This window comes from Alligator mississippiensis, chromosome 3 (assembly GCF_030867095.1).
Source record: "Alligator mississippiensis isolate rAllMis1 chromosome 3, rAllMis1, whole genome shotgun sequence".
Classification (NCBI taxonomy): domain Eukaryota; kingdom Metazoa; phylum Chordata; order Crocodylia; family Alligatoridae; genus Alligator; species Alligator mississippiensis.
In genome coordinates, this window is record NC_081826.1 from 126,430,346 (window position 1) to 126,456,695 (window position 26,350).

At 39.1% G+C, this 26,350-nt stretch overlaps 1 protein-coding gene and 1 long non-coding RNA gene across 3 annotated transcripts in view; one reads left to right on the plus strand and one right to left on the minus strand.

Annotated features, from left to right (window-relative positions):
• BCL2 (BCL2 apoptosis regulator) overlaps positions 1 to 26,350 on the minus strand; it is a 144,281-nt gene that overhangs the window by 59,710 nt on the left and 58,221 nt on the right. The gene's annotated exons all lie outside the window — the stretch shown is intronic.
• On the plus strand, positions 23 to 14,081 carry LOC109283855 (uncharacterized). Its single transcript, XR_002091144.2, has 2 exons — positions 23 to 9,227; positions 11,768 to 14,081. It is a non-coding gene; the product is annotated as an uncharacterized LOC109283855 (long non-coding RNA).

Consider the following 26,350-nt stretch of genomic DNA (forward strand, 5'->3'; position numbering starts at 1 on the left):
ATATATATAGAGAGAGGAGATACAGGTTTTTAGCTATATATATATATAGCTAAAAACCTGTAATCATTTAAATATATCTCTGAGAACTACAGTTCAATTTTTTTTCCCTTGCCATCACGAATGTGTTACGAGCCAAGGAATATGAACTTAAAAAAAAAAAATGTTCTTGATATAAGTTAACATTCACGCTTCATACATGTTATTGCTTCCTGTGGCTTGAAATTGGACCTCTACAAATTTTGACTTAAGGTTGATTAGTTTTTCTAAGCTATTGCCTTAGATGTACTTAATACAACAGCTCAGGTTATCCAATATCTAATTAAACACAGGTGCAGCTCGAATTTGTTATGGGAAGTGAAGGGAAAATATTTTTAGCGCTTTTCAAGGAAAGCAGTGCTTAGCAGGGAGGTACAAATGAAGAAGGTCCCAAAGTCAAAGCAAAAGAGGGTTGAACCCATTGCAGTCACTTGGAACTATACTAACATTGTTAAAAGAGACACCTCATTTAACACTGTTAAAAGGGACAACCTTGATTGATCTAGGTGTCATCATCCACCTGTCCACATTTTCCCAAATACTAAACTTTGCCTAGGTCAGTTAAACTTAAAGACTTTCCCACAGATTGTAGCATATTTTTATAAGCTGGTGTTGTTGGTATTTAATTGCAGTGAGCGTTTCCGTGTGAATAGCCTTGTGTATAACCTGGGAACTAATCTCTAATCTCTACCTGGAAAAAAGAAAAGAAAAACTAGCTGATGGTCTTCAGGTAGTTTACAGAGATAAGAGTTTCCCCTGAGCAGAATATGTTTTTGGTATAAAATTACTATCTATTGTACAAAATAACCAAATCTTCCACCTTCTTCTGACTGCACTTTGATATCAAGGACTTGCTCTGTTTTTGTATATATAACAGGATAAGACAGGCATGTTCCCTTAGTTTCACTTGACTAGGCAGCTATTCTGAATAAGCAGAGCTTTGGTGACTTGAAATGACTCCATTCCCAAGAGACAGGCATTTTCAATTCTTGTCCCAAAGGTGCTACCCGCAAAGAACTGGGACTTTACTTCATAAAACTACTGCCCAACTGAGTAGGTCACAGGTTTAAAATTGTTTCACAGGCTCCTAACTCAATATTTATATCATAATTCCACTGCTGGGCCTTCCTTTGCTCTTTCAACACTTGTCTTATATTTTAGAAAGTCAGCTGGCAAAAACGTACAAGGGGCCACAACTGACTAATCCAAGATAAGCATTGCTAAGTGCCACATTCAAAAGAGCAGGATGCAGCCCACAGCTTAGTACCATGCAGTATACCTCTTTGTAGTCCCTAGGATATGAGCTAATAAGGATGGACTCCAGTTTGGCCTTGTGTAAATATAAAGGCCTGTACATAAGGAGGCCCTCTTTGCCTCACACCTGTACAGATCCTGCAGAGATGGATCATATTGGGGTCTTGCTTACTCTGGGGAGCAATTGCCAAGGAAAGGATGACACCATACTGAACAGTACTTACAGAAAATGGAGTTCAAGTCTCATGGAGCAGGCCCTACTGACAGCTGGGGAAACCAAAGTGTTATATCCATCAGTTGCGTCCAGCAGTAGTCCAAGCTTCCCCACCCTGCCATACAAATAAGTTTCTACCTTTCCTTAGGGGAACTGCTGATAGGCTATGACAGGGAGGGCCAAAATTTAAACTCATTCAGTCCTTAACCTCATACAGTGGTGCATGGTAACATGCAAGTTAGCTCTGAATGACCTAACCTAGCTACTGGAGCCACAATAGATAGCTGCATTAGCATGCTGCTTTGCCCAAGCTACAATAGACTTGATGGAGTGCTATATTTGATGGAATGCTTGATGGATAGACTCGATAGACTTGATGGAATGCTTATAATGCTTCCAGTATTCAAGTCAGCTTGTTCCCAGCCAGCCTGAGGATCAGCACCCGGCACTGCATTTTGCTATGCAGACATGCCATCAGCCTGCCAAGTGTAGTCATAGCTTCTGTGATACAGACACATATTTGAAAGGAACTTGACTCAGGTGACCAGTTCGGTTCATGTCACACAGGCTACTAGATGTCACTCAGGTGCCAATAAATGTATGTTATGGAGAACTGGGGTGGATACAGACAAACAATGTAGATTTGAAAGGCTCTGTACTCCCATATCTGAGCTGTTCCATTCTACTTATGTAATATTTTGAAAACATGACAGCAGAATGCACATGCTCCTTGTCCCTCTACAGGCTTCCTGCTAAAAAGACACCCAGCTTACAGACATGCTTAAGGATAGATTCACTGTGCTTGAATCACTCCCTTAAAAATGCAGATACAATCCAATACAGAGCATGCTGCCTGTGCAACTGAAAATTAGGGAAGGGAAAGGAAACTAAGTAAGGTAAGCCATGTTGGACAAGTCTATATGACATCTAAACTTAGACTGTGAACTCCGTGGGGCACTCTGGTACTGTAAATCACCCAGCATAATATGGTTACTGTAACAGGAAACCCTGGCACTAAATATTATTTAACTTTTCTATCTTTTTCTCTATACTGCCTACCCCTAAAAGTCCGCTGAATGTAAAAACGAATGTATGATGAATGGCATACATTCATTTCTATAGGAGAAAGTTGCTTCTAAAAGCAATGTGAAGAGGATCCAAGCTTCATGGTCTAACTGCTCTACAATGTTTACCAAGACATGGTACAGAAACAGTTGTTGGTGAAACAAGATTATTTGTTTCAGATGTTTTCCTTTTGTTTTTTTTTGTTGTGCATTTCTTTTTCTCCAGGAAGCCTCATAGATGTGACGGGATGATTTAATTCTGTACAAACCTCACCTCCCTGAATTCTTAGAATGTAGATGTATACCACTACCGGTATTCTTAGAGTCAGGGTGCTGCAGCCTCGCTGAATAAATATAGTACAATGGAACCCACATTTTTATTGGAATCCCTGCTAGCTATTTACATACTTTTCTTAGAGAGAGACAGGAAACCAAATGTAACAGACAGAGATCTAAAGCTATCTTTGCACTGGCTAGAGCCCTCATAGATAAATAATATACCTTGGAACTCACTTACACTGAGATGCAGTGAAAGCCCCAAACTGCTTTGATGTTAAAAGACTGGGGGCTTTATAATTAACTTCATTCCATTCCAATCTGGTTCGATTCTGCTAATCCCTTTAAGGATAACCAGCACCAAGGTGTTAAACACTGGCACTAAGAATGGATTGTCATATGGAAATTGCAGCTATCCTTGTAGCATGAAGGGAAAGAAGGAATCCCTAGTCTCAGTTCTCATAGCATGGATAGAAGAGGAGCTAATATCAGTATATCAGTAGCTATTTCCAACCAAAAGTGAAAGTAGTGATTCCCAGAACATCTCTTCTCGCTGTCATTGCCTCAGTGCAACTACAGGAAGTGAACAGAAGACTGGTCCAAGGATGACCCACTGACAGGTGGACACCTCTCATGATACAGTGAAAACTCCCCTGGTGACAGAATAACGTGTGTGTGAAAAAACAGACAATAACTTTGCTATGAAAGGGTTTAACTGGAAAACCTAACAGGCAACAGCATGAATTCACAGAACACAATAAAAACGACATCCCTAAGGGAGAGCATACTGTTCACTCCTTTCTGTATTACCTGAATGTATACAAAGCATTATGAAAGTGCGCAACTCTCCCTATGAATGACGTAAGGAGCTGGGTGAGTACCCTGGGGTTTTGAATTCTTTGGACTGCAGAGCACCTATGAGTTAGGTGCTGCAGCACCAATGCTGGGGCAATTCAGGGCTAGATTCATAAAAATATTTAGGTGTTGCAATACTTAACTTTGAGGTGCTTTGCCACCTGGAGAACGTAAGATCACTATATAATGCATGGGAAGAATGAGAGGCCATGGAATGGGATCTAAAAAAGCCACTATTCTTAACATGGATCTACTCCACTGAATAATGCTAAATATAAAATATTGACGTATTCAATTGACCATGGAATGGAACCTGGGATTTTCCCACCTCTGGTACATGTCCTAGTTATAAAACTATAGTTATGCTCACTCTATTTGAAGGGGACTTTATGTGGTAGGTCTCTGCAAATAGTTGCATTTCACCCAGCATGAATGGAAGGCCTTCAGCATCTCCAAGCTTTGGGCCCTCAATGCCATTTGTAAGCTTCACTGCTTTGTAGAGAATTATGGCAAGTCCTGTGCACCCTTAAAACTAACTTAAAAGGAGAGCATGGGTTTTACTTTCTTTCATTCTGCCTTTAAATTCTTTTATTAATGCAAAAGCAGTCACCAGCTATACCAACTGGACATAAAAAATAACCATCTCAAAAGAATATTGTCAGATTCTCTTCTACCTATTGAGTGTCTAAATAGACTTAGGCACCCGAGTGTGATTCTATTCCACTCCGTTCAAGTCCTGAACATTCATCAGTGCACCTACTTTTGTAAGACACCTTCATCTAACCCTTAAAACTGAATCATAAAAAGTAGAGAGGAGGATATGCTTACCTTTTGCATTAACTATTTTTTCAGGGACATGAGCAGGGTGGAATGAACATTTAGGCATCCAGTTCACTTATGTACCTAACAATTAATTGGATTAGAAGCTGGCCCTCAGTTTGCCAAAATCAAACACTCAAAAATTAAGAGAAGGCAAAATTAAGGTAGTCTTACTGAAAGATAATCTTACTGGAAGAAGTAGGTAATTTACATAATGGACAGATGTTCCATCCTGTTTGAGAAGGGCTGCATTTCTGCTGAAGTCACTTTGCTCTCCTTAAAAAATGCCTATATATAACAAATGAAGAATTTTCTCAATGTAAGGAAGGAAGGAGTGAGAGTAGCCTTGGTGTACCCTGTACCAGTGGTGAAAGTCAAGGCTGCTCCTGTGCAGCTTACATAGCTCTGAACCAGTAAGTTACAGCCAGCCCTGTAGACCCTCCATCTATCCCTCACACTGATGCTTTGCTTGATTCAACAACTCATTATTTAAGTTTTACATGAGCATAATGCTACAGGATGGAAAATAAACAAACCACTATGGATATTGTAAAAGAAAGAAACACATACTGACAATCAAGTGTAAGAATAGCTTTTAATGGAGTCGCACCTGCATAAAACTAGAGTGATATAGTTGTGATAGGAATTTTTTTTTGGCTTTTACTAAATGCTTATAGCAGGAAGCATTTTTTTAAATTAAAATATAGATTTCAAATTATATGATTTATAATTGGTATTTATTTGTATTTCTGCATTGTTGATGTAGTTACAAAAGAACAATACCAGTAGCTTGTGCTATAAACTCCTCAGCTGCTATGATCACCCATGGTAGATTGTGCTATAGACTACTCAGCTATTGTGAACACCCATGCTTACAAACCAAAATAGTCTGGAAAGTTAAGCTTTTTGCACTTAAATCATATGACGTGATAGGGCATATACTCATTATTTCATTACTCTAACCAGTTGTTTAAAAAAATTACAAGACCAAATGATTTGCAAATAAAATACATCACCTTGACTCAAAAAATGGTACATCTTGAACATGAATAGAAGGAATTTGTATTTTGTTTCGCTTTAAAATTTCATTTTTCTGTAGTTTCAGTCACTCTGTTTACCTTAGGGTATGATTTCTGAGAAAAATATAGCATACAAATAATGGTGGAAATAAAAATCCTGTATACTTTCACTGCTTAAAAGAGAAGTTGCACCATGCGCACTTTATTAGAAGAGAACATCAAATGACCCACATACTGAAAGCAGGACAAATGAACAGCTGACTCTACAGTTAGGGGGAATATAATTTTTGTTTTTAACTAAAAATAGTCTGTATTCACTTTTCCAAGTGGAAAGTGCGTCTGGGGACCTTATTTACAGACTTAGAAGTACAGGCTAATCCCTTACCCTTGTAGCCAGTTTCAGCCACTTTCAGATTTTTTTTGGCAAAAACTCAAATACAGCGCTGGTGTCATGCTTAATACTGTTTTAGTCAATATGATTTCTGTTTGAGTCACCTGCAGTGTGAATGCAGCAATTGTTTAGCTTTATTACCCCAAACAGTTATTTTAAACAGTATCCTTACAGTTAACAAGATGAGAGAAAAGGCCTCAGCTGAGATATGTACCAGGAAGAGAACATTTTCTTAGAAAAGCACAGTTCTCAGTAAATGATAAACCACAGAACTGCTACATTGACTGATGTTCACATTCAACCACAAAACTATGTTCATATATTGAAAGGGTCTTGCTCCCCCTCTAAAAATAAGGATTTTGAGAGGTAAGTATGGGGCTTCAGTCTCTTAACACTATCTCTTGACACATTAGGCCTCATTAGGCCTCGGTGTTATTGCCATGATCATGTAAAATACAAATCCTTTTTCCATGTGCCCTGTTCCTGTGCCCTTTTTCCATGGGTCTATTTAATTGAAAGCATGTATAATGTCTCCTCCATTTATTGACTTTTTGAGTCAGTAGTGCTCAAAAGAACTATAATCATAGAACCTCCGAGCAAAGCATCCACGTTCAGAAAAGCACTTCAGCACAGTCAAAAAATGATTTAAGTCACTCTGATGTCATGAGGTGCCAGTAAATTCTGTGAATTTTCAAAAGCTTCTTTGTAACTAATTGGCCCAAATCCTAGCTGGACAGGTGGACTGACTGCTTCTTTCTTTTTTAGCTCTAGGCTGATGGCATAAACTCAGGTTTTCCATGCCACTCGTCTCAATGCAAAATCAGACGAACTTGAACCCACGTAATCTGGATTTTAGCTAGCTCACATATGGAGATAATTCCATTGATCTTGACTTGGTGGTCACTATAGCAAAGAAAGAATCAAAACTCGGAGATTTCTTCCTGTCCTTAACAGAATGAGTTAAGCCTAACTTGGAACAGAGCTTTTCTGGGCTGACAGTCTCTGAACGGTTCTGTATTAATGGACTGGATAGATCCAACCACTTGACTAAATCCAGTCTTCTCTACTGTTGACAAGAGAACAACGGATAATGAGTAACCTGCTATGCTTTCCATTAGGCCTAACTCAAATGCAGTGCTAACTTCCATAACAGGAAATTGCACAGCTAAGGCTCCTCAGATGAGAATGGCCTGGCTCAAGCCTCTAAGAGATTCATTTGTGGTCCCTGTCAGCAATAATGTCTCTGTTGATTAAAGCATTTTAAATAGGAACACCAGGATACTCTGTGCTGAGTCCGCCATGTCATATTTCATGGTGGACTTAGCACAGAATGCAGGACATCCGTGTTCTATGCCCTCATTGATTGGCCACTCTTAGAAGCCACAATGAAAGCTGTAATGGAAGAAACTTCTGAGAGGCCTTCACAGCCAACCCAAGGCTGTAGAAATTGGGCACAGACAGATCCACATCAGACAGAGAACAGGTCTACCTGAAGAAGGCAGACAGGGATTCCTGGTCTCCTAAATCCTCTGTGGATTTAGTCATGAGTTAGGCAGAATTGTGAGGCTGCTCATAACTAAGACAATGGAAAGGCAGATACCTTCACTGTCATTGACTAAATCAGTTTTTCAAAGATAAGTTTCTACTGTTAGGGAACATTTGCATTAAATAAGCAACTGCTGCCAGTATAATTTCCAAAAAGGCAACCTAGGGTACAGGAGTTTTGGAATCTGCAAAAGAGCAGCTGGCATGCTGTTAGAAGAACTCATTAGCAACAACTCAAAGACATGGTAGAAACTGACACAGAGCCAACACCAAACAGAACAGAATTTGAACTGCAGGGTAGACAGGAAACTGACTACATAAAAATTAGACTTTCAAACTCCACTTACCCGTCTCTGTGTCTGCCTCTGTCATTGACAACAACAAATATTGTATTTCCTATTTCTTATACCTACAGAATGGTAGGTCAGATTCTACAGCTTCACATATAATCTACAATATTGACAGCTAAAATTTAAGAATAAAGGGAAAAACCCTGATTCCACTTACGTGGCCCAGGACAAGAACCCTTCTGAGTTTAGTGGAGCCACACTTTTCTCTAAAATCCTGAGAGCTCCTGCTGCTGCTGCTGATTATGAAGAGCGAGGCAGAGAGGAAGCAATATTATCATTATTCGGATTCCAGGGCTGGTAGCAAGCAAAACTGTTCTTTGCCTAAGGAAACCATCAAATGGATATGGAACAGAAACTACAGTGATATTTTTTCTCCGTTTGTAACTTCCAGGGGGGTGCACTGCATGTGCAGTGAGCTCTCTGAGCTCACCACCATGTCAGAACAGCTCCTGCCAGAGTTTCACATGGCTTGAGAGCTCTGAGCTCACCAGCTGGTCACCACAGGCTCTAGACAGAGGCCCTGCTTTCACACAGCTCCAGAGCCCAGAGAGGCACTGCTGTTTACTCTCCCTTCTACCCATGCCCTCCCCACTGACATTCACCCCCTAGGCTCCGGAGTCAGGTGAAAGCAGGGGCGGAGCACTGCTGCCACTGCTCTTTACTGAATTCTGCAGTAGGCCAAAAGAAGAGTGGGGAACAAGAGGAAGGGATGGCAAACAATGGTGATGTTCACCTTGGCTCCAAACCTGTGTGAAAGCAGGGGCTCAAGGCAGAGCATGCACCAGTCAGCTGGTGAGCTCAGTGCTCATGGCACATGCGGAGCTGCGACAGGAACTGTGCTGATAGGCTGGTGAACTCTCTAACATCCAGGATCGCACTGAGTGGCATGTGGTCACACAGTGAGTTGAGCTTTGCATGCGCCACACCCCACCCTCACTCCCTGGGATCCTGGGACCACCCACAGTGACTTCCATGTCAAGTATGCTCAGATTTTTTCTTTCTCCCATCAGCTTTGCTAAAACAGTCTGGCATCTGAGATCATACCTAAACCAGGACAAACAACTCTGAACTGAAAAAAGATGGAATAAGAAATCAAGGAGGATGACCAAGATTAAACGAGACAAAGAGAAATTGTACAAAATGACTGTGGATAGGAAAGGCATAATAATTCCAGGATCTAGTCACAACTTGTCACTTGGTGAGAAGAAAGTAATGCTCGTATCATATACTTATTGAGAGAAAGAAGCAGCAAAGGGATACTTTCAAGAAAGCTCTGCTGTGCTTGAAGTACAAATACTGCATAAACAAGACTCACACAATCTAAAGTATACTTTGTTTGGTAATACATAACTGGTTTCCCTCTATGCAGTGACTTCTGTACACATTTTGAATAAGAAGAAAACAGTAAGTGAAACAATCTTTACATAAATTCCATAATTTCATGTGCCTTGAAAAATTTTGCTCTGGTCATTTGCAGATACTGCTCCCACTGCAATCAGTGAGACTCCTACCTATGTTTCCCAAAGAAGAATTATGCTCACAGTGTTTGACTATAATCAGGGGGCAAATCTATAAGAAATGTTTACTGCACAGTAGACAAATTAGCTGCTCAGTAAATGTCTTGGCGTCTACATGTGTGCCCTAAAAACTCTGCAGCAAACTTCACAGTAAAACCCCACAGTAAAAAACTCCACAGCAGCGCATGTGTAGATGCTGACCCGGATGGCTGGGGCATGAGAGTGCTGCAGTGTGGGGACTGCCTTCTGACTAGCCCTATACCGAAGCACCCTAATGCCCCAACCAGCCCCTCCACAGTATGTGAGCTGGGGGGAGCAGCCCTAGGCTGGCAAGCTGACCTCCTGGGCCCCCTGCTAGCCAGGGCTGCTCCAACCTGGCTCAACATGCTGCACTCCCAGTCGCATGTGAAGACAGTGCCCAGGAGCAATAAACTCCAGAGCAATAAGCTCCAGTTTATTCATGTGCATTAATATGCCCAGGGTGATATAAATTCACCTCTTTAGTAATTTGGTGAATGAAAAAATGCAGTAAGTTGTCACTACAAAGCATGAATTTAAAAGGCACTGTTTGGAAGACAAAGAGTAGATTGTTTTGGAGTTCAGACTAGCAAAACTGTACTCACTGTAGAATTTAAGAAACAATCGTTTGCATGAAGGAAAAACAAAAACAAATTAATTTACCATTATGGATCTCATTTTTTTAACTGGGAAGTGCACCAAAAGGGAGAAATGATAATGTCTCCAGCTGGGGCAGTTTGGCATTAAGCCAGTTAAACCAGGGTCTGGCAACATATAACCCACAGACTGCATCCAGACTTGATCCAGACTCGCATCCAGACTTGATCTGCCCTGCACATGTGCCCATATTGGGACTGGACAGTGAGGGGCTGCGCTGAGGCTGAAAGCTGCACTTGAACTGTTGCCCCTTCTCCCCGTCTCCCACTCCCTCTAACTCTCAGCTGGGGCGTAGACACAGCTTCCAGCCACTAGGGCCCAGGCAGCTTCCAAGTGCACCAGTCCCACAGCCAGGAGTCTGGGCACAGGGAGAAGCAGCAGTAGTGTAGATGCAGCTTCCAGATACCCAGCCCTGGCACAGCTCCTACCAGCTACAAGTTGCACTCATGTTGCAGCCTAGGAGCAGAGAGCAGGGAGGAGCGATGGTGGTGTGGGTACAGCTCCCAGATGTTTGGTCCCCTGTTGCTGATACTGCTGAAACTGTCTGGGCCATGTTAAACCAGGTTGTTCCAGCCCATGGCTTTTAAAGGTTGCCAGCTGTTGATTTATATCAACACTGGTTCATGGATTTACATTATGTGAGGGTGCGTCCTTAAATGTCTTAAAGTGCCTCAATAGATACTAATTGAACGTATATGGTAAATTTTAAGCAAATGGCTCAGTGAGTATAAAAAACATTTACCTCTATACACAGTACTTGTTTGTTTGCAAAACACCGCTAAAAAATCAATTTATTAGAAAAAATTATTATGGAAAAATTGAGGGGAAAAATCACCATTTCCCAAACAGAACTGAAAATGTGCTGAACAGTGCAAGTTTTGGAAGTGAAGCTGACTCTTGACAGCAGTCTCAGTCCTCATTATACTTATGTCACAATTAATACGTTAAATTGCATGATAATTTAAAACGTGCCACACGTTCACCCAATTCATTGTGTGTCCTGCATAGCAGGAGACACACTATTTGTGATGAGACATAAAATTCTTCAGCTCCAAATGGCACCATTATTTTAATGTCTGCCAGGGTCCTTAGACTGTGGACTAACCAATTGTTGCTTGCCACATTGACTAGGTGGCACTGAGAGGAAAAAGAAGAAAAGTTTATGACTGCATTCAGTGAGGTATGTTTTCCACTCTTGTAGTCTCCAAAAGAATGGATGCTGTTTGTTTTTTTTCACAGCACTTATTACCTCAAATACATCAAAAACAGATTTAAAATGTTCTAAACTAAATTGCATAACCTATCTAATCAACAGCTGGAACTGACTTAAATCTTCAAATATTTAAAGTACAAATACCAGGGAGGGGGATGAATTACTCACATAATAAACGAGTTAGGAAATTTAACATTCAACTCTTGTGAAAAGCATCTTTGTAAATTCTATTTAGCCCATGTAAGAGAAAAAAAATCCCTTCTTTTGACACATTTAAAACTTTACTGCACTAAAGTTGGACTATTAGAGAAATGATCTAATTTTAATGCTTCTAATCTCTACGTTTCCATAGATAGGTAGATGCAAAAGGGAGAGTCAGGTCCAAATACTTTATATCACTAGAAACAGGGCACAAGAAAACTGAGGATAATAACACTTTCACTACTGATGAATTTGAATATCACAATATCTAGGTTTTAACACTATGTAACTTTTCTTTAAATGGTATCACCTCCTAAATGGTTTTATCTCTTTTTTAGGTACTAGAAGACAGTGAAGGAAGAGAAAAAGCCACCCACTTAACTACAGCAATTTTAGAGGCATCATCAAATGCTCAAATAGATTTAACCTTATATCCTAATCATAACATATTTAACTATCCTGTTGGGTGTTCAGAGAAAATTACTTCTTCTTGAAACTTGCAGCAATTGAAAATCCCTCATTTGGATTTTTTTAACTCCACTTTGCACTGAGAATACATGGTTTCAAAAGTGTTCATGAAGGGATTTTTTTTCCCCCTTCTCTGGCTTGAACAGTGAATGGCAGAGCTCCGAGTCTGAATAAACAGTGTGGGTGGTGACTGTTCTGTGAGGCCCATGTAAAGGATGCAATCATTTTCTTATGCTGTTCAGCATTAAATCATGTGAAACTAGCTTGATTGCCACACATAACATTCACTTTGTAGCAGAATGTAACATGCCATGTATTCTTTCCTAACTTTGGAGGGAAAAAATAATAATTAATTCTCCTAGCTTCAAGTGTTTAATTGTGTATAAAGTTCATTGACCTCGCTAGTTGCTGTCAGATGATCTTGCTAAGGCCTGTGAAAAACATCCCAGGAATGCAGTGATGTGGGCAGAAACAAAGTGAGTTCATGCCACAAAATGCTTTAAATGGAACAAAATCAGCAGCCATCCAGAGAGACTGCACTGAAAACAGAACTTCAGAATAATCATGGGTTTAACCTCACCTAAGCACGGGTAGTCCTTCAAAAGTGATTATTATAAATCATATACTTTAAAAAAATCCTTTCAGGATCTGGCATGTGACTACATGAAGTAACTCTGTTTACTGGTAATCCCCTAACTGACTGGAAATGAATGCACTGGAGAGGCTGGGATGTCTAGATACAAGACATGGAATGAGGCGATCTGCTTGTTTCCAGGTTCCGTAACCTGTCCAAGTAAGATTAAATGTGACCTTAGGTAGGGCACTAAGCCATTGTGTGAAACAGTTTCCTTTCCAGTAAAGTAATGATGGTTATCTCCATTTATACAGAGCTTTGAGATCTACAGATGAAAAGTATTGTTGATAATAATGATCACGTATTTGCCTATATGTAATTTTTATCCCTGTCATTACAATCCAGGCTGGAGGACAGCTGCTCATTTCATATGCTATAATTAACTAGGTAGAATCAAGATGAATCTGTTCTAAGGTCAACATTAAAATATCAGCTGCCCTCTCACACAGTTCAAAATGCACATTTCTAATTCAAGGGGACATGGCAGCCTAATTTTATTAAGAAACATCACATAAACTACTGCAGATACCGCTTATACTAAGCCTTAAATATTAATATAGGTTGAAAGTATATGCAGCAATCTATATTAGGAGCTATGTTCTTTAGGATGAGGGTATCTTAATACAGCTCTTAGCACAACTGGCCCCATATCCTAACCGGGCTTATAAGCAATACAATAATATAAATATTAATTAATAGAAAAGCCTGAAAACAATGCTGTCCAGCATGGCTGGGTCTTCAACCAGCTGATGCAGGTCTGTGTATTAAGGGACATGATCCTAAAAGTCCCTGTGGTGAATAAGCTGCAGTTTACTTCAGTTCAATTTCTCTTTTCCTATATGCCCCCTATGGAGTCTGACAATGTGACTGGCAAAGCATGTGTTGCAACTCGGCATGCCTCATGTTGGTGTACTTTTTCACAGTCATTGAATCCCCCAGGGTGATTTATATGAGAAGGGAACATATGGCTTATAGGCAATAACAAGGTAGTACAGAAGCCAGTTTGAAATTATGACCTACAAAAATGGCCTGCATTATTTTGTAGTATACCTTCTGCTTTGTTACCCCTTTTTCTCAATCCGTCACAAACAGTTTCATCTAAATCCCTTCTGATATACTTCTAACACTCTTTTCTCTATGTCTTAAGATGACTACCTCTAGTATGCTCTGAAATAAGTAACTCTAGTCAGACTAGGTTTTTTTAGTCAATTGGTTCATTCTGGTGACCATGGTAAACATAACAGGCTTGGATTATAACTCCTACCATCTGGAATTAAATCTTCTTCACAGACAGATAAAACCAGATCATAGCCATATTAAATTCTGGATTGTGATTATGATCTCTCTTGGTATTAAGGGATAAAGCCATACCCCAAAAGAATATCAGCTTAAGGCAACCTATACTATTAAATGTATTGGAAAAGATGTACAGTATGTTGTCATTTGCTGTGTATTATATCCCCTCATTGTGGAATACAATAATGCCCTTAATCTTTTGTGGAAATACTTCAGTGGAGCTCTTTACTCAAAAATAAGTGCATTATTTAAAATTTACGTTTACTCTGTATTTCTTCTGTTACAAGTATTGTGGGTGTAAGTGCAAGTGTAACAAGTTAATATTTGTGAGAGAAATAAGGTGGAGTATTTTGAGGACAATGGGGCCTCTGAAATCAATCAGTTCCAAGGCTGATGCCAGGCATTTCATGCTTTTTACAGATGATGGCATATTGGGTTGTTTTTGTAAATAAGAAAAGGTCAAAGAAATACTTATATAGCTGCAAACATAAAAGCAAAATGTAACCTACCTGCCTGCCTAGAAGCTGCAAAATATTAAGTAAATTGAAACTGACCTACAAAGAATATACACTTTGTAACACATTGTAAAACATTTTAATACTCAGTAAGATGCAATTCTTCCTTTTTTAACATTAGGATAATTACTGAAGCAAAACCTGTAAGCAAATTTAATACTCAAACATGGCTGAGCAAAACACACTTTCAAAGTAATCATGCCAACTTGGATTCATTATAATAACTTTCAAAATTAATGATAAATATTCTGAAATAGAGAACTATAAATCAATGCAACCCTACTAATTTCAATAGTAATAATAGAATAGAAGAAAATGAGAGCCAAATTTGATTATGTAATTTCATAAGGTTTGCTGCTTCCAAACAGCTGTGAAATGAAAATCTGGTGGAAAGAATTATGAAGAAATAATCTTACTTTATAAGATTATACAACACATTGGTATAAAGATCATTCCTGACCTGAAAATACCATTCTCTTTTGTTAGCTCCTTAAAAATATTATTATGAATCTAAAAACTAAATGGTACTATAAGGTACAAATCTACCTTCCCTTCTGCTAGACTTTAGACTAATGTGCTAGCTATCTCTCTCTGCCCCTTTACAGGACTGCATTTTGTTATCATTGGTCCAGGAAGTCTAAGTGGTTCTTAAAACATTGCCCTTGGTCTACCAAAATAGTTAACTTCAGTCACATCTGATACTGAAAACCATCTTGAATTCCCCCTTCTTCTTCCACCATCATTTATAAATCCAGCATGACTTAAGCAATCACTAGTTAAAGCATTCTTCTGTATCACTTGAAAACTAGCACTCCAAACTTTGTGAGCATATAAAGAATTACTTGATTTATCAAAGAGACCTTGACACAATGGATGCAGTGATCATACTGGAATTTGAATTAACATCACAAGCATTATCTATCTCGTGTGTGTGTCTGTACTTGCACATATATATTTTTACTGTATTTTAGGATATAGTTGGACTAGAAACAAATAATTTATACTGTTGCAACCATAGCCCAGCAATCTCAGTATTTCAGAGATGTAAGTTATTTGTTGTTAATAATTTATGAAATATTGGCCCTCAGAATTGTCACTGTTTCCTTGCTCTAGCAAAGGTTTTTTGCCAATAGCCCATGTCTGAATATGGCAAGCCCAGATCCTCAGACTGTCAGAAATATTGAGTCCCTGTTCATTTGTAGTTAAAGGATGAGAAAGGTTTAATTCTATGAAAATATGTTACTGTTGACTCCTCGGAAACACAGGGATATATCCTCTACTAATGTAGCTCCCATGAGTCAATGGAGCTATGCTGATTTACAGCAGATGACCTTAATGCCTGATCAATATGTTAAACGGCAAACGCAGGATTTCCATTGAGGCACAGTATTTAGAAAACAATACAGATTCACAGGAAAAAATAACTAGAGATGTTACTATTATTTCAAGGCATGCAAGTTAATGGACTCATAGCTCACTGGATCAGACCTTGGATTTTATTGTCTAGCCTGCTTGTTTTAAATCCATTTTCCAGTCCCCTATAAAATGAGTTCTGATTAGGTCTGCAGAGTATTTTAAGCACATAAATTTGTTCTATGCTGTAGCTACATTGAAAAATAGATGCAATTCTACAGTTTTTGTATCTGAAAAATCAGAAGGAAATTCTGAAAAGGAACATAAACAATGATCCACTTCAGTCAGTTACAAAGATTCGCCAAATAAATGGCTCAACAGCCCAACCAGCTGGAGTTACTAAGCTAAAAGCCCACCTCTGAATACTTGTATTACGTTATCTGCAGGCAGAACTGGCTTAATCTTTCTTAACTGCTACAGTGGAAAGACAGATGAGAGGTCTACTCTACCATGGAAAGTCTTACTCTTATTTTCTCCCAAAATGCTAAATGAAATTTAAAAAAATCATATTTGTCATCCTTTTTCATCCTTATTTAGTTAGCAATCCTCCTGTATAGCAATAGTAGTTCTTTACATATGCATATGTATATGCATTTGAATATACAGCATCTTTGCCCTAAGGATTATCAGCATTTGTGAATTATGGGACATAAAGATTGATGCAGTAGGTAAATACCCACTTTATAGATGGGAATAAACTAGCATGAAAAGGTAAACAGACAGACTCCCAAAGTCGCAAGGCATAATTAGTGGCAGAGTTAGCACTCTGAGTTTCTTGCTCTAATTACAAGAACACATTTCCATCCCAGGAGAAGGTCTAGAAAGATCTCAGTGCTAAGTGATGATGATGGAGGTAATTACCTCTAGTCAATAAAATTAAAGGGTACACTCTATGAGGTTTATCTGATGGGTAAAAACCTCATGATATAATCCATGTATTCACTGTCTGTGGATGAATTATATTTAATTTCCACATTAAATTGCCAATTTCTCGCAATCTTAAATATTCACCATAAAAAGAACATAAACAACAGGGCCATTCCTTTTAGCAGAAAATAGTCAGGAAAAGAAAAGTGAATCTATTTCATGCAGGGTGCAAAAAGACATTGCCCTTGTGTTGCCATAAACATGTTTATGGTGGCACAAGTTGCAAACAGAAGTCTTTTGCCCTTTGTCACACTCCAAGTGCCCAAAAGTGCTTGCCCGACAATTCCAGGTAACAGTTCATCATGCCTTAATGTGGAGTATGTCTATTTGTTTATTGTGTGATCCTCAAAAATCAGTGCTTCCTGGGCTCTCCAGCCAGCCTGTGCAGGCAATTCTGGGGCATATGTTTCACATTGCAGAACAAGGGAACCCCATGGGGTTCCCCAGGCCAGAACTAGGCACCCAGGCCAGAAACCCAGACACCCAGTCCCACAGGAAGCCCAAACAGGAGGAGTCTGATCCTGCAAGGCAATGGCCCCAGGTGACAACTGTACCTGTCAATCAACTGGATCAGTTGTGCCATGATACACCCCAGCACAGCCGGTCCTGAGACAAAAACGACATCTGTTTGAAACCACACAATACCACAGCAGTTAACACTTCAATTTAATCCATCACTGAAGCAATACAAAGAGAGAAGAAAAAACCCCAATAGGTAATGTTATAGCTGAAATCTGCCTTGTTCCATAGCTCTAGCTGTTTTTAATGCTTTTTCCATCTTTTTTGGGGGGGAGGAAGGGAGAAAAAGCCTGAATTTAAAATTGTATTACCTCTTCAATCATGTGCTGTATAGGTTCTTTTTTGACCATGTACTGCTACACAACAAGATTCTGCCTGTAAGAACATGGATCAATTCAACAGTGTAGCCCCACAGCCGGGCGCCAAAGGCACAGGGGCAGTATCAACTTCTGGTTGCCATAGCATCACTTGCATGCTTGCATGGCTGCCAGCAGCAGCTAGATTTTTTTTGCACCCTTCCACACCTATACGTTGGTGCCTGAGGTGGTTTCCCTGATTGCCCCATTCTTGAGGGAAGGTATCATAATTTCACGAATCTGTCAGCAGCCAAGGCTAGAAATTTTCTTTAAAAAAATGAAAGTTGGGATTCTGATGCAACACATTACGAGACTTTGAAGAAAACTATCAACCACTGAAACTCATGATAGACTTCACAAGAGTTAGCAATACCATCCAGGGAAATACAATTGCAAAGTAGTCTGAAAAGTATCAGTAGATGAAATCCAGGAGGCCATCAGAACATGCTTAGAAATGCTGTCGAAAGGTCTCAGATTCCTGCCTTAGAGGTCCCTGAAGTATAGTAAAGGTAACTAAACCAGAAAGTCAACAAACAGACTGCTTCAAAATTGAATGATTAATCTTTATTTCATAACTGAGCTTACTGTTTTGGGTAATCCCCAGGGTAACGCTCTCTAATACCAGATAACAACCAATGGATGCTTGGGAGGTTTTGTATAGCTTGGGGATTTTTCTCAAAGTATTTTAAAGTCAGATATGAATGTCTATTGGTGAAAAACACAGTGACTGAAACTGAAAGCAAGGGCATTATGCATCTGTATTGTATTTGTTTTGCTGTACTTTAAAGAAGAAAAATTCAGACATTACCGGCTGGTACATGGAAATGTCATTTAAACTTAAAGCTGTGGGTACCCTGCATGAATCCATATGCCTCAACTGCCTTGTTAGCAGTTTGAGTTTTTGCAAACAGAAGGAGCCAAATTTCCCCCCATCTCCCTGCCAGCTTTAAAAATATGCCTAAATTATATCATTGGGGTCAAAATGAGCTGGTGTGAAATGGATTGCTGTTGCATATCTTCTTCATTAGTTTTAAAAATTAAATTTTTAAACTGCATAATTTACTGAATGAACTTAAATGTGATCTTATGCAATATGATATTTGTCAATCTACAAGAAAGGGGACAGACCAGGACAGTGGTAAGTGGTAGAAACTGCTCATATTTATCACTGAGGCTACAGGCACATGCTCATTTGTAGCACTGCAAAAGTAAAGTGCCATGGGAATGAGATAGGCAGACAAGGTTCCTTGGGTGAATTTGATAACTTTTATTAGACCAACCCAAATAGTTGGAGAATATTTATTAAGCAAGCTTTTGGGTTCAAAACCCCTTCGCAAGGGAACGAGATTATGCTCATAGCCCTCCTGGCTGGAGTGCTCCAAGTTGCCTCAAAGGTGTGCTCTTCAGCCAGGAGTCTGCTCCTTTGTTCCCCATGCCCCCAGTCTGATCATCCCTGGGGAAGGTGACAGGCTGTTAGCAATCAGCTGGAAGCTGTTGGAAAGCAGCAGCTGTCAAAGAGAGTCCTCCCCTGCTCTCCTCACTTCCACAACCTCCCCAGTTAGGTTTGGAAGAGGAGGGAGGGAGGGAGTATGGAGAGCCACCTGATGCAGGGGTGATCCAGGTAGCCCCGATGAAGTCTTGTAAATCTTGGCTCCTTCATTATCTCCATTTGTTATTCATTACTCCCCGTGCAATTGTCCACATCTTTTATGGAGTGCTACAAAATATAGGGTTACAAAGAAGTTCCTTTTTCAAACAGAACCTTTGTGTGTTAGATGCACCTTTTTTTTTTTTTTGACAGATCCACTATCTTCGTAGTGCTAGAGACACACTGAACACATACACATTAGTTTTATCGCAGCACTATAAGGGCATACATACCACTATAAATGTAGTATGTGTCCATGCCCTATGTGTGTTGTAATTCTGTAGCTTAACAATTTAAATCATAATACTGCTAATTATTTCACTGCAAACCATATTAATGGAACATGCAGCAACCTGGATCAAAGGATGGAGCTAGTGAGCATGGATGGGGTCAGCTGGTGCACAGCACTACTGTTCTTCACCAACTTTAGTGATTTTAACATTTATATATAATCAGTGGGCACATCTACATGTGCACATCTACTGCACAGTAATTTAGGTTACTGAACAGTAACTGAAAAGTATGGCACAGTAGGGGCACACGTCTACACGTGCACACCTTACTGCGCAGTAGCTATGGCAACTTAAGCCAACTTGGGTGTAAATTTGATACCTGCATTGTGTAGGTAGCAAATGTACACCTGGTTATTTACTGTGCAGTAATGCATGTGTAGATGCCTTACTGCACAGTAACACTGTGTGTGGACTGATTTGGGATTAACTTTAGTCCCAAATCAGTCCACACACAGCGTTACTACACTTTAATAGCTGCATATGTAGATGCCGGCCTAAAAAACACTTACTGCACAGTAAATGCATGTGTAGATGCCCCCAGTGAAAATATAGGGGTTCTTAAATCGTTATCTGTTTAAGCACTGATCAAAGAAGACCATTACCATTTACAGTAATTGTTTTCCTTTGTAAGGTTCCTAATTATGTTTAGTATATGTATTTCAGAGTCTAGTTTGTAATATACACTATAGAATTAGAAAAACAATATGTGAAATGGAAAAAATGAGAATTACTGCTAAAGCAAATATTTTACAATGGAGAGTAAGACAGAGTGCATTCTGAAAAATTCTAAAATTCTAAAACTAGCATATGATATTAAAACATGGATAGAAGTAGAAAGCAAATAAAAACTGAGGGCACTTTCACTGTTCTGGGTGATGAAATTATTTGGAATTAACTTCTAAATTGGAAAGAGGAGTCTTAGCACACTCTGGACAAGGAGGAAATAATACACATTTTTGTGGCTATGAACAGTAACCAAAAAAAATTGCTTGGGCTTATATTGCATAAAAACCATGAAGCTGTTGAAATACTGCTAATTTTTTTTCATTGTACTATTCGTATGTCCTCTTCAGTTTCCTAGGACTTGCTTCCCAATTTTTCCTTTTCTTTCTCCTCTTTCTTTCTTCTTTCTTCCCATTGCTCTCAGGCACAAAAAGGTCAGTGGGTAATTTAGACAAGGAAATGTGTAAATCCTGGCTCCTTCATTATTTCCTTTCATTGTTCAAAATAGCTATTAAATTATAATGAATGATATCATTCTTAATAAATATTGTCTATGCAGATTAGATTTCAACTACTTGACTTTCTCTTTTGCTTCATAAATCACCACTTTTCTTTTTTCTATACTATAAATAGAAAGCACAAAGTTATCTACAGCCTGTCCTTGGACATCCTTGCTTTTTCCTCCAAATAATTCATGCATCTGGGGCTCAGCACTGAATTGGATTGGCCCTAAATGGCAACCACCTTTTGACCATGGAGGTAGGGAAGATCTCCAGGCTTGTATTACTGGATCTCTGACAGCTTTTACAGAGTGACCCACAAAGTAGACTAATGAAGTGACAACAGCAGGTGCAGATGGTACAGTAATACAGTGCTTCCAATCATTCCTCTCCAGCAAGTGATCAGTAATTGTTCCTCTTCTCTGCAGGTACTCCCTTTGAAGGGTCCCTCAGGGATCCACACTATCCCTACTTCTCAACAATGTCTACATGAGATGACTGGGAGAGAGAGTGAGAGGTCACCTGCTTAGCTGCCTGCCAGTGACACTTATGTCTTATTTTCAATCTTTCCTGCTGTGTAACCCCAGACACTATTAAAATGTCAGAATGCCAACAGGAAAATTAGGTTTTTGATGAAGAACTGGCTCGAGGTGAACCAAGGCAAAAATCAAAGTGGTGCTGCTTGAGAAGTGGGGGGACCTGGTGACTGTCTATAAACTCACTAGGGGGGACCAGAATGGTTTGGGGGAGACCTTGTTTCCCCTAGCGTCCACTGGGAAAACAAGGAATAACGGCCACAAGTTGTTGGAGAGTAGGTTTAGATTAGACATCCATAAGAACTACTTCACAGTAAGGGCAGCTAGGATCTGGAACCAACTTCCAAGGGAAGTGGTGCTGGCTCCTACCCTGGGGGTCTTTAAGAAGCGGCTTGATACCTACCTGACCGGGTTCAATTGAGCCCAGTTTTCCTCCTGCCCAAGCAGGGGGTCGGACTTGAAGATCTACAAGGTCCCTTCCAACCCTACTTCTCACAAAGAATAAGCCAAAAGTTAATTTCATAAATTAAGCCTGGTTTCCCACTCCCTTATTTTTGTGTACTTGTGCAAAATGAATGTGACATGACCTAAAACCTTATCAACTCTGGAAATTAAGCATGTGCCTGATTTTTTTATATCTCCAAGATTATTTACATGCTTAATTACTGTTTTTGCTTAATAAGCTTGTTGAATTGGAAATTTTGTGTACAGTGGGAAATCGTGCTCATTATCTATGCACTGGGTACCTAACCAAGGATCTACATTTTTAGAAAATAACTTCATTAACTTTTCACTATTAGCATTAGGTTGTATTTATTAAATTTAAAATGTCTGGATTTTCTAAAGCCACAAATGCCAACCTGCCCCATGACTAAAGCACAAAGTTAGGGAATGGATTTCTAGTCCAACGTGAACAAACAGTGCCAGGGGCCAAAATTTTCAAAGTGTTCACTACATTCTTAGCATCAAAGTTTCTGGGGACCCTGAATGAGACACATGTGGCTGAACTGGAAAGGGTGCTGAACACTTGCAGCTAGAATGGAGATGAACAACTGCCAGTATACTTGGCACCAAAGATCAAGCCATAATTGTCGCAACTGTGGCACTACAAATGAGTGAATGTTTTTGAAAATACTGAACTCATTCTCTATAAATATGTCCACCTCACCTCTAACTTCACTAGGGGGCATCACTAAAAAATACATCTTGTCCATATCCATTCCTGTTCAATATGTGCCAAACACTCCCCCAAAAATACTCCCCAGAAGAGCAAGCGAATACCCTGCTTAGAGTTGCCCACCACCTTAAAAATCCTTTCCCTGGGTTGGGTTCTGAGAGGAGTAACACCCTCATTTGCTTAATTAAGAGTCCAGCACAAAATAATGGTACCGTTATTAATAATTATACCATTATTATCCTATCTATCAGAGTGATACTGCGTTGTATGAGAAGTCTGAATAATAGGGCGCCTATACATGAGCACTAAGACTGCTCCAATACACTGTAATTACAACGTGTCGGAGCAGACTCAATTATTCAAGTCTGCTGGAGCATGGTAATTGCAGCGTCTCATATATCAGCATCCCCGTGCTTTAAAATGGTGGCCGGGGCACTTTAACTAAAGTTCATTCAATGAGCTTTAGTTAAAACACCCTGGCTGCCATTTTTAAGTATGGGGATGCTGATTCACAACACACTCTGGGCGCTTTAATAAGAGCGGCTTTTGAAGCCTCTCTAATTAAAGCGCCTCCTCCTACCCCCCGAAGCACGTGTATAAATGCCCATAGATAGCATACAGTTCAACTCAGTATTAAAGTATTATGAAATAGGCCTAAATACAGCACAAAAATAAAAGAACTGCAGGAAGTATTTGCTATATATTTACATTAAAGAAACCTTTCAGACAGAACTAGGGAAATTCTTCCAACAATATACTGGATGACACCCTTATAACTATATATTTACAATTTTTAAATCAATACAGATAATCTTCCCTGGTTTAATACAAGACATATTTTTGGCCTTGATCATTAATTTCCCTTCATTAGCAGTGTATAGAACAAATTATTTTTAATGGCAAGCAAATAGCAATAACCCTTCCTTTTGATTCTCTATCCTCCAATAAGATCAACCAGATTAAGGCAGGGCCTAACTAAGCTCAAAATGCTCACTTCAACACTCAATAAACATTTATATGGAGTTGAAAATGTACATACTGCTTCAAAGAACATAGGAAAGACAGGACACGCATCCTTAAAGGCTTACAGTTTTCTTTAGGTTGTCCATACAATTCACCAAGCACCTCTATTTGTAAGTTGTTATGCAAAAAGATGTCTGATGGAGTTTGGAGTAATTAAATAATCTTATGTCAGAGACAGACTCATAAAAGAGCCTTATATGGGAACATACTGTCTCACCAAATACACTCATCATGTACTATTAAAATCTGCACATTCTGAACTGATTGCTGGATGAGGTTTCCTTGGCTTATAGCATGATTTGTGACTTATACAGCCTTAATAAGCCCGGCGCCCTCCAAACACTTAAGGAATAATAACCACATTGATTAGAAACAGCCAGCAATGTTCTGTGGCAAAATGTTGTTGTCCTCTGCTGTGTGTGTGAGAAGGGACTTATTGATGAATGAGTAAGAACATAATATGAAGGAACAAGCTAGTACTACAGATGTCTCATTGGGACAATGCACCAGTGTTCCTGATATATTCTAGGAAAGAGAAACAAAGTTTAAATGCAAACACAGTTTGTATGCATTCAATGAAATCTTATTTGTACACAAAGAGGATTTAAGTTGCCCATAGGCAGATGGAGGCACTATTTACTATCACTAAAAAATGGCTAATATATAATGCAAACTGCATTCTGTTTTATTTTTATGCTGTATGTGTGTGTCAGAAATAAAAGGTGTGATCTTTTACTGTGCAACAGCAATTGGCTGAGGAAAATGAATCCAATATTCAATTATCTGAACTGCAGTGGTAGATAAGGAAAAAAATATATTTAAATTTTCCTTCTATTTTTGTCCTGTTTCTAAACCAATGCATTTGTACCACTGATGTGATCACACCATTTAAATATCTGGTTATCTGAAGTCTAGACTGAGCAAGTGTTTTTCCTATTCAGAGTTGCAAGTCTCCAAAGATCATTTGCCTTCCAGTATCCAAAGTCTGTTAAATATCTTTCTCCCCATACATGTATGGTGTTAACGTCAAGCCACATCAAAGTCCACAGGAATCCTACACATGTGAATCCAAGTTTAACCAAGGAAAAAAAAAGGTTCAGATTTTTATTATGTGAATTTTATTGGAACATTCCCTTCGTGTCCTACATGAAAAGAGTATCTGGATTCAGTTACGGCTGCATTTACTCTTACACATCTGCTTTCTTATTGTTTTAGTTACCTTTTCTCACAGGATATATATGTATTTTAACTTTACCTTCAGATATATGATGAGGAAGATCAAAAGCCCAAACTTCAGATGTTCCAGCACAATGACATTAGGTATCAGGTATGCTTTGAAGTTGCTTAGATGCATTCCCTCATTTGATTTTTTTTCTAAAATCAACAATGCCATTCAACTGCCTGCTCTAAAAGCATCTACAGAATAAGCAACATATCACTTTGACCACAACTAAATCGGTGATATAGTATTAATGTTATGGAATTGTATGCAGTGTAATTCTGTATATGTTATGTCAGTATGTGCATATGTGCTTACACACACACACATGTATATATAATGCACATGTAGCTGGTATATATATAGCTATATAACCAATCCTTGCCTCTTTCATATATACATATACAGGGAGTCCACAACGTTTTGAGTTACAACATTTCGCACTAACATTTATAAATTGACACCCTGTTTCAACTTCATGAGATCAGTTTCGACTTTACAATGCTTGATCCAATGCAACGCCACACCGGCGAACAAGTTCGCTGTGTTGTTCATCTCACTGGAGATGAACTTCCTTGGACACTTTCTTTAAAAAAGCAGACAAGACTCCAGAAAAAACCTGCAGCCAAGACTCTTGAGAATACTCCAGCCAAGAACCTTTCAAAAAGTCCAGCAAAGTCACCCCAAAGAAGTCCTTCCAAATCAATACAATTACTATTTACAATATAAATATATTAATGTAGCTTTATTACTCATCTTTAATTGATCGAGTACAAAATTCTAGGGTATTTTTGGTGAAAACAGGGTATTGGGCCTTGGTTCAGGAACCAACCCCCCATTTATAACCTTGTTTCTTATGAGAAAATTGGTTCCGAGTTACAACGTTTCGACTTAAGAAATGGTTTTCAGGAACCAATTGTGTTGCAAGTTCAAGGACTGCCTGTACATATGCATGCACACACACACAAAGCCCACAGGAATCCTAGACAGATTAAACCAAGTCTAATAGGAAAATAGGCCAAAATAGTGTGTGTGCACGTATGTTTACAGTATGTAACTTTTCTGAGAAAAACATTTTGCTTGAACAGACTCAGTGCAAGATCTAGCATAGTTTCCTAGCGACACAACTAGAAACATAAAAATCAGCTTCTGCTATGTTCAAGTTTATAACACAGGCCGTTTAACAGGTTCCATGGCTGAAAGCTGTATCAAAATGGTGGTGTTCAAACTTAAGTGAAAAGGATTACAGGTGCTCTGTCCTTAGCAGCTTAAGGTCCTAAGTACAGCAAAATGTCCTAAGTATGTTAAAATATTGTTTTAATAAGGGTGGCTTAACAAGTTGCTTTAATACCACTTAAGGCATTTCTATACTAAATACTCCAGAAGTAAAGATTTATCAACAAAGCTTTCAAGAGTAGATCATAATATGCCTTTCACTTTAAAAGCTTAATCATATTGCTGTTGAAAGTAACTGTATGATTCCCTTTGACTTCAGTGGAAGTGAGTGGGCATGAACCTTCAGCAAAAAAACTAACAAATGAGCGTATCTATTTTGGATTCCCTAGGCCAACTCACAGGACTAACATACTTGTGTCAGCCTAAACCAGGACCACTGACAAACGTTGGCAGCATATCCAACACAGATTCTCCAAGTATTAGCTGGGTCTCAATGCC